The 12,743-nt window shown below is 43.9% G+C and overlaps 1 protein-coding gene across 3 annotated transcripts in view; it reads left to right on the top strand.

Moving 5' to 3' along the window:
* CHRM5 (cholinergic receptor, muscarinic 5) overlaps positions 1-12,743 on the top strand; it is a 112,964-nt gene that overhangs the window by 79,854 nt on the left and 20,367 nt on the right. The window contains exon 2 of one of the 3 annotated variants that reach the window (XM_011932696.1): positions 7,509-7,840. The exons of the other annotated variants lie outside the window; for them this stretch is intronic. The gene's annotated coding sequence lies outside the window, so the exon portion shown is untranslated. The remainder of the gene's footprint in view (positions 1-7,508; positions 7,841-12,743) is intronic. 3 annotated transcript variants of the gene reach the window in all.

Genomic DNA, 12,743 nt, shown 5'->3' with positions numbered 1-12,743 from the left:
TCCCGCAGGTGGGGCCGGAACCGGGACCGCGGGAAGGCCGGACCGATGGGAGCTGGAAGTGGTGGGGGTCTGCAGCGGGGCAGGGGAGTTCTCAAGGCAGCAGAGATACGTGGAGGGGAGGGACGGTGTTAAGTGCAAGGACGAGTCATAAAATAAAATTTGTATAATGTGAACTTTCGGGAAAAAAAGGTTAAATGTGTGTATTTGCATAAGAAAAGGTCTATACAAATATATACTAAAATGTTAGTGGTTACCTGCTCAGATTTCCAGTGAGTTAATTTTTTTTCCTCCGTTTAATCTAATTTTCAGGAATGAATGTGTATCATTTTAAAACTGTACCGAAGTCAGGGTTCAGGAGGTGTGGATGTAAAGACAGTTTGTGTCTGGTGAGAGGTGGACTACAGCGCGTGGGAGAAGGAACAGTGCGAAACTGGGAGATGGCTAGAAAGGGCGTCAAGGTCCTCAGCAGAATATCTGTAGAAATGACTACTATAGCTGACATTTATTGAGCGCATGAGTATTTCATTTTCATAACAGCTCTATGAGGTAGGGATGACCGTTACCCTTGTTCTGCAGTGAGGTAACAGCCTTGGAAAAGTTAAAAAAACTTGCCTAAAGTGAACAACTAGGTAGTGGTGGAACTGGCATTCTAAGGCGGTCTCGCTCCAGTCCCTTCTTTCAATCAAGGAGGAAAAAGGAAGGGGAACAGTTGGTTACACAGATGCATGGAAGCGGTTTTTAACCTGGGACTGGAACCACAGTCTCGCTCTGTCACCCAGGCTGGAGTGCAGTGGCCGGATCTCAGCTCACTGCAAGCTCCGCCTCCCGGGTTCACGCCATTCTCCTGCCTCAGCCTCCCGAGTAGCTGGGACTACAGGTGCCCGCCGCCACGCCCGGCTAATTTTTTGTATTTTTAGTAGAGACAGGGTTTCACCATGTTAGCCAGGATGGTCTCGATCTCCTGACCTTGTGATCCACCCGCCTCGGCCTCCCAAAGTGCTGGGATTACAGGCGTGAGCCACCGTGCCTGGCCTTCATTGCTTCTAATTGCCTACTCTGCATCAGGCACAGTGCTGTGTCCTGAAGTTAAAAACAAAAACAAAAAAAAACCTTGTCCCTGCCCTCAAGTAGCTCACTGCCCACAAGGAAAATAATCTAGTCCTGTGAGCAGATGATTACAGTACAGTGCAGTGTTGCTGAGTGCAGTGAGAGAGTCAAGGTCAAGGCCCGAAGAAGAAAAGTTGAATTATGTTTCAATGGGTTATCCAAGGCTTCATGAGAAATAGACCCCTGGACTAAGGCCTGATGGTTGAGTAGGAGTTTGCCTGGTTGGTAAATGGGAGTCGGGGAACCTTCCAGACAGAGGGAACTATTGAAGGATTGTCAACTCCAGAAAAACAGTCTTAAAAATGATAACACTTGTAGAGCACTTATATGCACCAATAACTATTCTATATGCTTCTCATATCACTTCATTTGAGACTAATAGCTGCCCTACAAGGTAAGCTAGTGTTGTCCCCATTTTACAGATCAGGGATCTAAGACACACGTTAAGTAACTTCCAAGATTACACAGTTACAGGCCAGGTGCATGGCTCATGCCTGTAATCCCAGCATTTGGGGAGGCTGTGGCGGGTGGATTGCCTGAGCCATGAGTTCGAGACCAGCCTGGGCAACATGGTGAAACCCCATTTCTACAAAAATTAGCTGGGCATGGTGGTGTACGCCTATAGTTCCACTACTTGGGAGGCTGAGATAGAGAATCGATTGAGCCCAGGAGGTTGAGGCTGTAGTGAGTTATGATCGTGCATGGGCAGCAGAACAAGGCTATCTCAAAAAAAAAAAAAAAAAGATTTCAACATATGAATTTTGAGGGAGATGAACATTTAGACCATAGCAGTGGGGAAGGGGCATGGCAGAATGTGGTTAAATACCTACCAGCACATCACTGGTCTGGGCTCTCACCAAGTTGGAGATTCACACATTAATCTCAAACTAGATATTTGCACAAATCGGACTTTCTCAATGTTGGCACATTTAGGGCTGGATAAAATTTTGTGGTGGTAGCTTATCCTGTGCATTGTACAATATTTAACAGCATCCCTGGCCTCTACCCACTAGATGCCAGTATCAACCCCTCTCCCCCTTATTAAGACAACCAAAAATATCTCTAGACATTGCCAAACATTCCCTGAGATGCAGTCACCCTGGATGAAAACCACTAGCACAGATAGATGGGTGCAAAAGGTACATTTTAATATCTAAGGCGCTACCAATGTAATTTATCCAAAAAATTATCCAGCCCTAAATTTGCCAACATTGAGAAACCCTGACATGGGCAAATGTCTGGTATGAGATTAATATATGCATCTCCAATGTGGTGAGAGACGAGACCAGTGGGAAATAGGGCTTGAAGGAACTATATAAATATCCCTTAAGAAGCCTCCAAAATCATGAGGTAGAAAAAGATCAGTGGCTTTCAGATTAAGCCAGTATTATTAGGGCACATTCACTATGCTTGATACTTTCAACTGGTCAGTGTAAGACTCAGTAACACTTTTGAAAGGTATGCCATTTTAGAGATAGATTTGTTTGTGGATGGTGCTAAGATTTTTTAACATTTATTTTGCACCTGATACTATTCTAAGCACTTTCCACATGCTAACTCATTAAATCTTCAAAATATTCCTAAGAAATAAACACTATTATTATTTGATTTTACAGATAAGAAAACTGAGTTGCAAAAAAGTTAAATAATTTGCTCAAGCTAATAAATAACAGAATTGGGGTTTATACCAGTACAGTCTAGTTCCAGAATCCATGCCTGTGAGTCTATTCTGCAGATTCCCTAAGAAGTCCAGGGGCTATGTTACTCTCCAGCTGTTCTTTCAAGGCTTATTCTGTTTTTCTCAATTCAACCAAGAGTGTTTAGGATATGGAAAATTCTGAGGTTCCCCCTTCTAGCACTTCCTAATTAGCAGACACAATTAGCCAAAGTTCTTTCAACAAGGCTATGGTATATACTGTCCTCGTGTGATTCTGGTCCAAAAATGTGTTATTAAGGTTTAAAAATACCACACAAGTACCTCCTGCATTTTGAGCAACCACAGACCTTTGGATTGCATAAATAACAAAGGGAAGGAATATTTTCTGGTATTGCTTTTATTGATAGTCCTGATTTTAAACATATGCCATTGCATGAATAAAAAATGCAGTTTTCCCTTAGGAAGGACTCATGAGAATTCATGAGTATCAAAAACAAAGTACTGAATTATATAGGTAGCTCCTTAGAAACAAAACTGTACTTTTTGCATACTTTTAATACATATATGACCTAAGTTGTTTTTTGTTTTTGGCTTTTTTTTTTCTTTTTAAGATGGAGTTTCGCACTCATTGCCCAGGTCGGAGTACAATGGCGCAATCTCGGCTCACCACAACCTCGGCCTCCCGGGTTCAAGCTCTTCTCCTGCCTCAGCTTCCCAAGTAGCTGGGATTACAGGCATGCACCACCACGCCTGGCTAACTTTTTTGTATTTTTAGTAGGGACGGGGTTTCTGCATGTTGGTCAGGCTGGTCTCAAACTCCCGACCTCAGGTGATCCGCCCACCTCAGCCTCCCAAAGTGCTGGGATTACAGGCGTGAGCCACCGCGCCCGGCAACCTAAGTTATTTTTTAAATAAAATGGTAGCCAATTCCTTAAGGTAGTTGTTCTCAAAATGTGGGCCAGAAACAGCATCACCAGGGAACTTGTTAGAAATGCAAATTCAGAATTAGAACTCTGGGGATGAGGCCCAGCAATCTGTGTTTTAATAAACCTGCCAAGTGATTCTGATGCATCCTCAACTACTGTGTCAAGGTAGCATCTCAGCCTTCAAACATCACAAGAAACTCAGTAATTCCTACTCTAAGACTGGATCAGCTGGGCGCGGCGGCTCACGCCTGTAATCCCAGCACTTTGGGAGGCCGAGGCGGGTGGATCACAAGGTCAGGAGATCAAGACCATCCTGGCTAACATGGTGAAACCCTGTCTCTACTAAAAATACAAAAAAAAAAAAAATTAGTCTTGCTTGGTGGCGGGCATCTGTAGTTCCAGCTACTTGGGAGGCTGAGGCAGGAGAATGGCATGAACCCAGGAGGTGGCGCTTGCAGTGAGCCGAGATGGCACCACTGCACTCCAGCCTGGGCGACAGTGCAAGACTCCATTTCAAAAAGAAAAAAAAAAAAAAAAAGACTATGGATTTCGTAGGCTCTCACTGTTTGACAAAAAGTAGATGTTATGATAGGACTTAGAAAAAAATGCGCTGTCCTCTTGCAAATACAAAGTTTGTGGAAAAAGTACATCTTCCTGATTCTTCTCTTCATAGGCAAGCAGATTTTCTATAGTTTAACTAGTTTCTCATGCTTAATATATAAACAATGCACACTGGAAAACACATAAGTTTCTCAGAAGGATGTCTTCCTTTGTTGTTTTGAACAGCTCCATCTACTACTGAGGGTGCTCACCAGCTACAGTTGGGGAGGCAGTCTGGCATGAGCTATTCTTTCAGCCCAGAATCCACAGCCTGTACTCTGGTGGAGAAAAGGGAAAGTGAAGAGCTTACCAGGTCATAAAGGTACTTTGACTTGAAGGGCTGGAGCCATGATTAGAGAACTCCTGAAAATGAATGGAACAAACTCCTAAAATGCAGAATACATGACAATAGCTTCTCCTCTCTCCTTCCACCCTCACTCTCAGCTGCTGACTTTGCTTTCTATTTCATGAAGAAATGGAAGCAACCAGAAAAGGATTTCCAGTGTTGCCATTACTACAACTCCCAGCCTACCTCAGCCTACCTGTATCTGTACGTATATTCTCTGCTGCCTTCCTTCCCGTTAGTATAGAGAGGTCTCTGCCCCAGTCCAAGGCCAAGGCTTCTATTACTGCACTAGATCTTATCTGTGCTCACCTGCTTGGGGACAACTTTCCAGCAAATGCTCCCACTCTCCCCTGCACATCAGTTTTTACCTTCTAATGAGTCATTCACATTAGCATACAAGCATGCTATATTTTCGCCCTTTAAAAAAAAATGAGAAAAAAAAAACTTCTTGGCCTTACACCCTAATCCATTTGCTGCATCATTTCTCTACTCCCTTTTATAGCAAAGTTCCTCAGAAGAGTCATGTATAGCACTATCTCCAATTCTCCTTTTCCCATTCACTATTTCATCCACTCCTCAAACCTTTTGTGCCCACCACTTCACCAAAACAACTTAGCAAGTTTCACTGTGATCTCCAAGTCACTGAATCCAATGGTCAGGTCACCGGCCTAATCTTACTTGATTTATCAGTCTCATTTGATACAGTTGATTACTCCTTCCTCCTTGAAACATTTTATTGTTGTTGTTTCTAGAACACTACACTACCCTTAGGATTTCAAAGATCTATATAAAACCCTTGCCCTAGGTTTGTGGGGAAGACTTGGGCAACAGTCGAGGGCTTCTGTACCTCCAGAGTCTCACATAACTTTGTTTATGGCAGTACTTGGCACACATAGAAAATGGTAATATTTGCCCAGTACTCTGGAATAACAGGACAATACTGCCCCCAACAGAAGGGGACCCACCTAGCCAACCCCAACCCCATAGCCTGTGGCAGGAGTGGACAGTGTATGCATTAAATGGGTCCAGTTTATGCCTTCATGTAAAGCAATTCCACCTATATTCCTGTCCTATAACAATACAGTAATTTGGCCGGGCACAGCGGCTTACACCTGTAATCCCAGCACTTTGGGAGGCCAAGGCAGGCAGAACACGAGGTCAGGAGATCGAGACCATCCTGGCTAACACGGTGAAACTCCATCTCTACTAAAAATACAAACAATTAGCTGGGCGTGGTGGCAGGTGCCTGTAGTCCCAGCTACTCAGGAAGCTGAGGCAGGAGAATGGCGTGAACCCGGGAGGCGGAGCTTGCAGTGAGCCAAGATCGTGCCACTGCACTCCAGCCTGGGCGACAGAGCAAGACTCCATCTCAAAAATAATAATAATAATAATAATAAATAAAGTAATTTAATGACTTCAGTAACAGACCTCTCTGTCACCTGAATTTGGTTTAAAAGCTCAACTTTATTCTTACATTCTCTTTTTCTTAGAGCTCTAAAGATGAACTCTTTCAGTTCAAGGACTATCGTATATGCCTTTTATATGACCCACAGAAGCTAGCACACTAGTGAACACAAAGTATGTTCTAAAGAACATGTCACACTGAAATCCTGCTCTGGATATTATTGCTTCAGAGATATTAAGAAGTCATTTCTTAATCACCACCTTACCTTCAGTCAGCAATTTGATTCTACCAATCAAAAGGAGTTAGATATTTCTTACTTTAAAATATTCACCACAAAAATGCAAGTCCAGAACCTCCCTTATTCATTCACACATTCCTGTACTGCAAGTCCTTCCTCACATTTAACACAGTGGTACCCCATGTGTTTTAAGCCTACTTTGTCTTGATTTGTCCTTGAAATGGAAGGAGGGAAAGAGTCACTCGTCAATATTCTACATAGCAATATGAGCTGGTTATCATGATGTCCCGATATCATTGGATTGTAGATGCCATTAAAGTTTTCCACTGTAGTTGCTATAGAAACAATGAAGAGTAGCAAGGACAGGTTCAGGCATAATGCTTCTCAGAGAAAAAAAAAAAAAGGGTGTTTCAGAAATCAAAGGCCTAACCTCACCTTAGGAAAAGCCTCAAAAGTTGGCAAGGCCACTGGACGAGAAAAGGAATTCATTTGGTACACAGGGTTACTTTCTTTGATTCTTATGTTAGTTTGCTTCATGTGTAATGTACTGACAGCAAAGAACAGGAAACAATCGGCCAAGGTTGGAAACACAGAGGCTTTTATTACTGTGGGAGTCTTTATCTTGTGTAGTGGTAGAAAATAAACCTGGGATGATTACTGCTCTCTCCTAATGCTGGTACCCTAAAAATAAACATACTCTAGATGGTGGGATGAAAAATGGGAACTTTTAAAGTTTGAGTAATCAGGGAAGAGCTCAAAAGGATCCACACTCCCAGATAACCACTTACATTTCATTTGCCTCTGCAACTTTCCTCAAAAATAAGTTACCCCTTCATAAACACAAGCAATGATTGAAGAAGTTTATTGTGGAAAACATTCAGGCTGGAAACTCAGTTTTCATACTCAACTATCATCCAAAAAAAGAAATCAATCCATCAGCCGTGGAACCTACCTTATGTCCCAAATCCCTTTGTGGAAAGATCTGTCCAGCAGCCTACGAATCAGGAAAAGTCATTCCCCCAGAAAGTGAGGCAGGAAAAAAAAAAAATGGGAAAAAGAGAAGGCAGAAATCTCTAAAGGCTAGTTGTATTAATTTCAAACAGGAGGAAAAAAATTTTTTTAACTCAAGTGATTTTGGAAGGCAGAGGGAGATTCAAGTGTTATTACACATTACATCGGAAAATTCCAATTTAACAGTCCCTTTGTGAGCGATCATTCCCCTTTTCTAGGAACTTAGGAAATCATTCTTAGCCTTGCAACTTAAAATATGGTACGTGGATCAGTAGCATCAAGAATACTCATGAGCTTTTCAGAAATGTGCAATTGTGAAGTATGGCCAAGATGGCGGATTAGAAGCAGCAGCAGTCTGCAGCACTCATGGAAATGAGTGAAAGGTGTGAGTGAATACAACACCTTCAGCTGAAATATCCAGGTTCTCGCTTTGGGACTAATCAGATAAACAACTTGACCCACAGAAAACAAAGAAAAGCAGGGTGGGGCGACTGCCCACCTGGGAGCAGCACAGAGCAGAATGAACCCCCACCTCCAGCCAAGAGAGGCGGTGAGGAATTGGGCAACCCCACCCGGGAAACCACGTTTCTGCACAGGTCTTTGCAACCCATGGAACAGGAGATCCCCTTGTAAGCCCATGCCACCGGAGCCTTAGGTCCAACACACAGAGCTGTGCAGAGTCTCAGCAGAGCAGCCACTCAGGCACACACAGAGACCTAGCAGTTTGTTTGTTTCTGAGACAGAGTCTCACTCTGTCACCCAGGCTAGAGTGCAGTTGTGCGATCTCGGCTCACTGCAAGCTCCGCCTCCCGGGTTCACGCCATTCTGCTGACTCAGCCTCCCAAGTAGCTGGGACTACAGGTGCCCGCCACCACGCCCAGCTAATTTTTGTATTTTTAGTAGAGAAGAGGTTTCACTGTGTTAGCCAGGATGTTCTGGATCTCCTGACCTCATGATCCGCCCGTGTCGGCTCCCTAAGTGCTGGGATTACAAGCGTGAGCCACCGCGCCCAGCAGAGACCTGGCAGTTTTACATACTCCAACCCTGCGATCCCTGGCAAGGCAGGAGGTCCATCTGCACATACCCCTAGGAAGAGGGCTGAAACCAGGGAGCCAAGCAGCATCTTTCTGCAGGCCCCACTTCCCCGGCACCTCACAAGGTAAGACCCACTGACTTGGAATTCCAGCCAGCCAACAGTAAAAGCTAGAGTCCGCCTGAGATAGAATCGAGCTCCCAGCGGGAGCATGACTATTATCTCTGTGGTTCAGTTGACTTAGCTATTCTAGCTTGCGGCTTTGGAGAGTCCAAACAGTCCAGACAAGGAAAGGTCCCTCCCAGCGCAGCACAGCTGCTTTGTCAGATGGTGGCCAGACTGCTTGTTTTGTCTTGTTTGGTTTTTTTGGAGATAGAGTCTCACTTTGTCACCCAGGCTGTAGTGCAATGGTGCAATCTCGGCTCACTGCAACCTCTGCCTCCTAAGCTCCAGTAATTCTCCCACCTCAGCCTCCCACACCCTGTTTCCCAGGATGAGGGGCTCTCCACACCAGATCCAGGAAATAAGAAATCAAAGCGTGCGTGGGAGAAGGGATGGGGTCAAACAATAGGACCAAGTGAGTGGAGTAGCTGGGACTACAGATACACATCGCCATGCCCAGCTTGTGTGTGTGTGTGTGTGTGTGTGTTAGAGACGGGGTTTCACCCTGTTGCCCAGGCTGGACTCAAACTTCTGAGCTCAAGCAATCCACTAGCCTCGGCTTTCCAAAGTGCTAGGATTACAGGCGTGAGCCACCACGCCTGGCCAGACTGCTTCTTTAAGCAGGACCTGGATTCATTCCTCCTCACTGGGTGGGATCTCCCTGTGGGAGTTTCAACCGCTCCAGCCAGGGTTATATGGACAGAGCTCTGATCTTTCCCTGGGATAGAGCTCCCAGAGGGAGGGGCAGCTGCCATCTCTGTGGTTTGGTTGACTCAGTTGTTCCAGCCTGCTGGCTTTGGAGAGTCCAAATGGTCCTGACAAGGAAGGGTGCCCCCTAACACAGCACAGCTGCTTTGCCAGATCATGGCCAGGCTGCTTCTTTAAGTGGGACCTAGATCCATTCCTCCTCACTGGGCAGGACCTCCCTGTGGGGGTTTCAGCCACTCTAGCCAGGGTTATACAGACAGAGCTCTGATTTCTCCCTGGGATGGCGCTCCCAGGAGGAGGGGCAGCTGCCTTCTCTACACTTTGATTGACTCAGCCATTCCAGCATGCTGGCTTTGGAGAGTCCAGTCTGGACAAGGAACAGTCCCCCCACAATGCAGCATACCTGCTCTATCAAAAGGCAGCCAGACTGCTTCTTTAAGCAGGTCCCTGATCCCATTCCTCCTGATTGAGACCTCCCAACAGGGGTCTGCGGCCTAGGTGTGTCTGGGCCAGCAACAGGTCAGTATGTCCCTGGGATGGAGCTTCCAGAGCAGGGAGCAGGCTGCCATCTTTGCTGTTTTGCATACCTGGTGGTATGTTTTGGAGCATACCACCGGGTATGAGAAAAACCGAGGTGACTAGAGTCTGGAGTGGACCCACAGCAAACTGCAGCAACGCTATGGAAGAGTTGTCTGACTGCTAAAAGAAAAACAAACAAACAGAAAACAACAACATCATCAACAAAAAAGACCCCACAGAAACCTATTTCAAGGTCAGCAACCTCAAAGATCAAAGGTAGATAAGCCCACAAAGATGAGACAGATTGAACACAAAAATGCTGAAAACTCAAAAAGACAGAGTGCTTCTCCTCCTTCAAATGACTGCACACCTCTCCAGCAAGGGCACAGAACTGGGCTGAGGCTGAGATGGCTGAATTGACAGAACTAGGCTTCTGAAAGTCGGTAATAACAAACTTCGCTGAGCTAAAGGACCATGTTGTAACCCAATGCAAGGAAGCTATGAATCATGGTAAAACAATGCAGGAGCTGACAGCCAGAGTAGCCAGTTTAGAGAGGAACATAACAGACCTGATGGAGCTGAAAAACACACTATGAGAACTTTACAATGCAATCACAAGTACCAATAGCAGAATAGACCAGTGGAGAAAAGAATCTCAGAGTTTGAAGACTATCTTTCTGAAATAAGACAGGCGTACAAGAATAGAGGACAAAAGAATGAAAAGGAATGAGCAAACCTTTGAGAAATATGGGATTATGTAAAGCCAAACCTATGGCTGATTGGGGTACCTGAAAGAGATGGGGAGAATAGAACCGAGTTGGAAAACATACTTCAGGATATCATTCAGGAGAATTTTCCCAGCCTAGCAAGACAGACCAACGCTGAAATTGAAAAAATGCAGAGAACTCCAGTAAGATACTCCACAAGAAGACCAACCCCAAAACACACATCAGATTCTCCAAGGTTGAAATGAAAGAAAAAATGTTAAGGGCAGCCAGAGAGAAGGGCCAGGTCACCTACAAAAGGAACCCCATGAGACTAACAGCAGGCCTCTCAGTGGAAATCCTACAAACCAGAAGAGATTGGGACCAATAATCAACTTTTTTTTTTTTTTTTTTTTTTGAGACAGGGTCTCACTCCATCACCCAGGCTGGAGTGCAGGGGCACGATCTCAGCTCACTGCAACCTCTGCCTCCTGGGTTCAAGCAATTTTCTCCTCTCAGCCTCCCAAGTAGCTGGGACTACAGGGCTACAGGCACCTGCCATCACACCCAGCTAATTTTTGTATTTTTAGTACAGATGGGGTTTCACCTTCTTGGTCAGGCTGGTCTTGAACTCCTGACCTCAGGTGATCTACCCACCTAGGCCTCCCAAAGTGCTGGGATTACAGGTGTGAGCCACTGTGCCTGGCCTCAACATTCTTAAAGAAAAGAATGTCCAGACCAGAATTTCAGATCCAGCCAAACTAAGCTTTATAAGTGAAGGAGAAATAAGATCCTTTGCAGACAAGCAAATGCTGAGGGAATTTGTCACCATCAGGCCTGCCTTGCGAGAGCTCCTGAAGCTTCCATATTAAGCACTAAATATGGAAATATGGAAAGGAAAACCAGACACTACAAAAACACACTGAAGTACACAGACCAGTGACATTATGAAGCAACCACATAAAAATGTCTGCAAAATAACCAGCTAGCATCATGACGACAGGATCAAATTCACACATAACCATACTAACCTTAAGTGTAAATAGGCTAAATGCCCCAATTAAAAGACACAGAATGACAAGCTGGATAAAGTGCCAAGACCCATCAGTATGCTGTCTTCAAGAGACTCATCTCATATGTGAAGACACACATAGGCTCAAAATAAAGGGATGGAGAAAATTTTACCAAACAAATGGAAAACAGAAAAAAGTAGGGGTTGCCATCCTAGTTTCCGACAAAACAGACTTTAAACCAACAAGATCAAAAAAGAGAAAGAAGGGCATTACATAATGGTTCAATTCAACAAGAAGAGCTAACTATCCTAAATACATATGCACCCAATACAGGAGCACCCAGATTCATAAAACAAGTTCTTAGAGACCTCCAAAGAGATTTATATTCCCAAACAATAATAGTGGGAGACTTTAACACCCCACCAACTATATTAGACAGATCATTGAGAGAGAAAATTAACAATGATATTCAGGACCTGAACTCAGTTCTGAATGAAGTGGACCTGATAGATATTTACAGAACTCTCCACCCCAAAACAACAGAATAAACATTCTTATCATCACCCACAGAACTTACTCTAAAACTAATTACATAATCAGAAGCAAAACACTCCTCAGCAAATACAAAAGAACTGAAATAATAACAGTCTCTCAGACCACAGTGCAATCAAATTAGAACTCAAGATTAAGAAATTCAGTCACAACCACACAACTACATGGAAACTCAACAACCTACTCCTGAATGACTCTTGGACAAATAATGAAATTAAGACAGAAATCAAGAAGTTCTTTGAAACTGAAACAAAGAGACAAAGTACCAGAATTTCTGGGATGCAGCTAAAGCTTTGTTAAAAGGGAAATTTATAGCACTAAATGCTCATATTGAAAAGCTAGAAAGATCTCAAGTTAAAAACCTAACATCACAACAAAAAGAACTAGAGAACCTAGAGCAAACAAACTCCAAAGCTAGAAGATGACAAGAAATAACTAAGATCAGAGTTGAACTGAGGGAGATAGAGACGAGAAAAACACTTTTAAAAATCAACAAATCTAGGAGCTGGTTTTTGAAAATAGATAAAATAGATAAACCACTAACTAGACTAACAAAGAAGAAAAGAGAGAAGAATCAAATAAACACAATCAGAAATGATAAGGGAAAAATCACCATTGACCCCACAGAAATCCAAACAATCATCAGAGAACACTGCAAACACTTCTATGCACGTAAACTAGAAAATCTAGACAAAATGGATAAATTCCTGAACGCATACACCCTCCCAAGACTAAATCAAGAAGAAACTGAATCCCTGAATA

This window comes from Colobus angolensis, unplaced genomic scaffold (assembly GCF_000951035.1).
Source record: "Colobus angolensis palliatus isolate OR3802 unplaced genomic scaffold, Cang.pa_1.0 Scaffold97, whole genome shotgun sequence".
Lineage (NCBI taxonomy): Eukaryota > Metazoa > Chordata > Mammalia > Primates > Cercopithecidae > Colobus > Colobus angolensis.
Note: the sequence above shows the minus strand (reverse complement) of the source record. Positions and strands in the feature narration are given on the sequence as shown.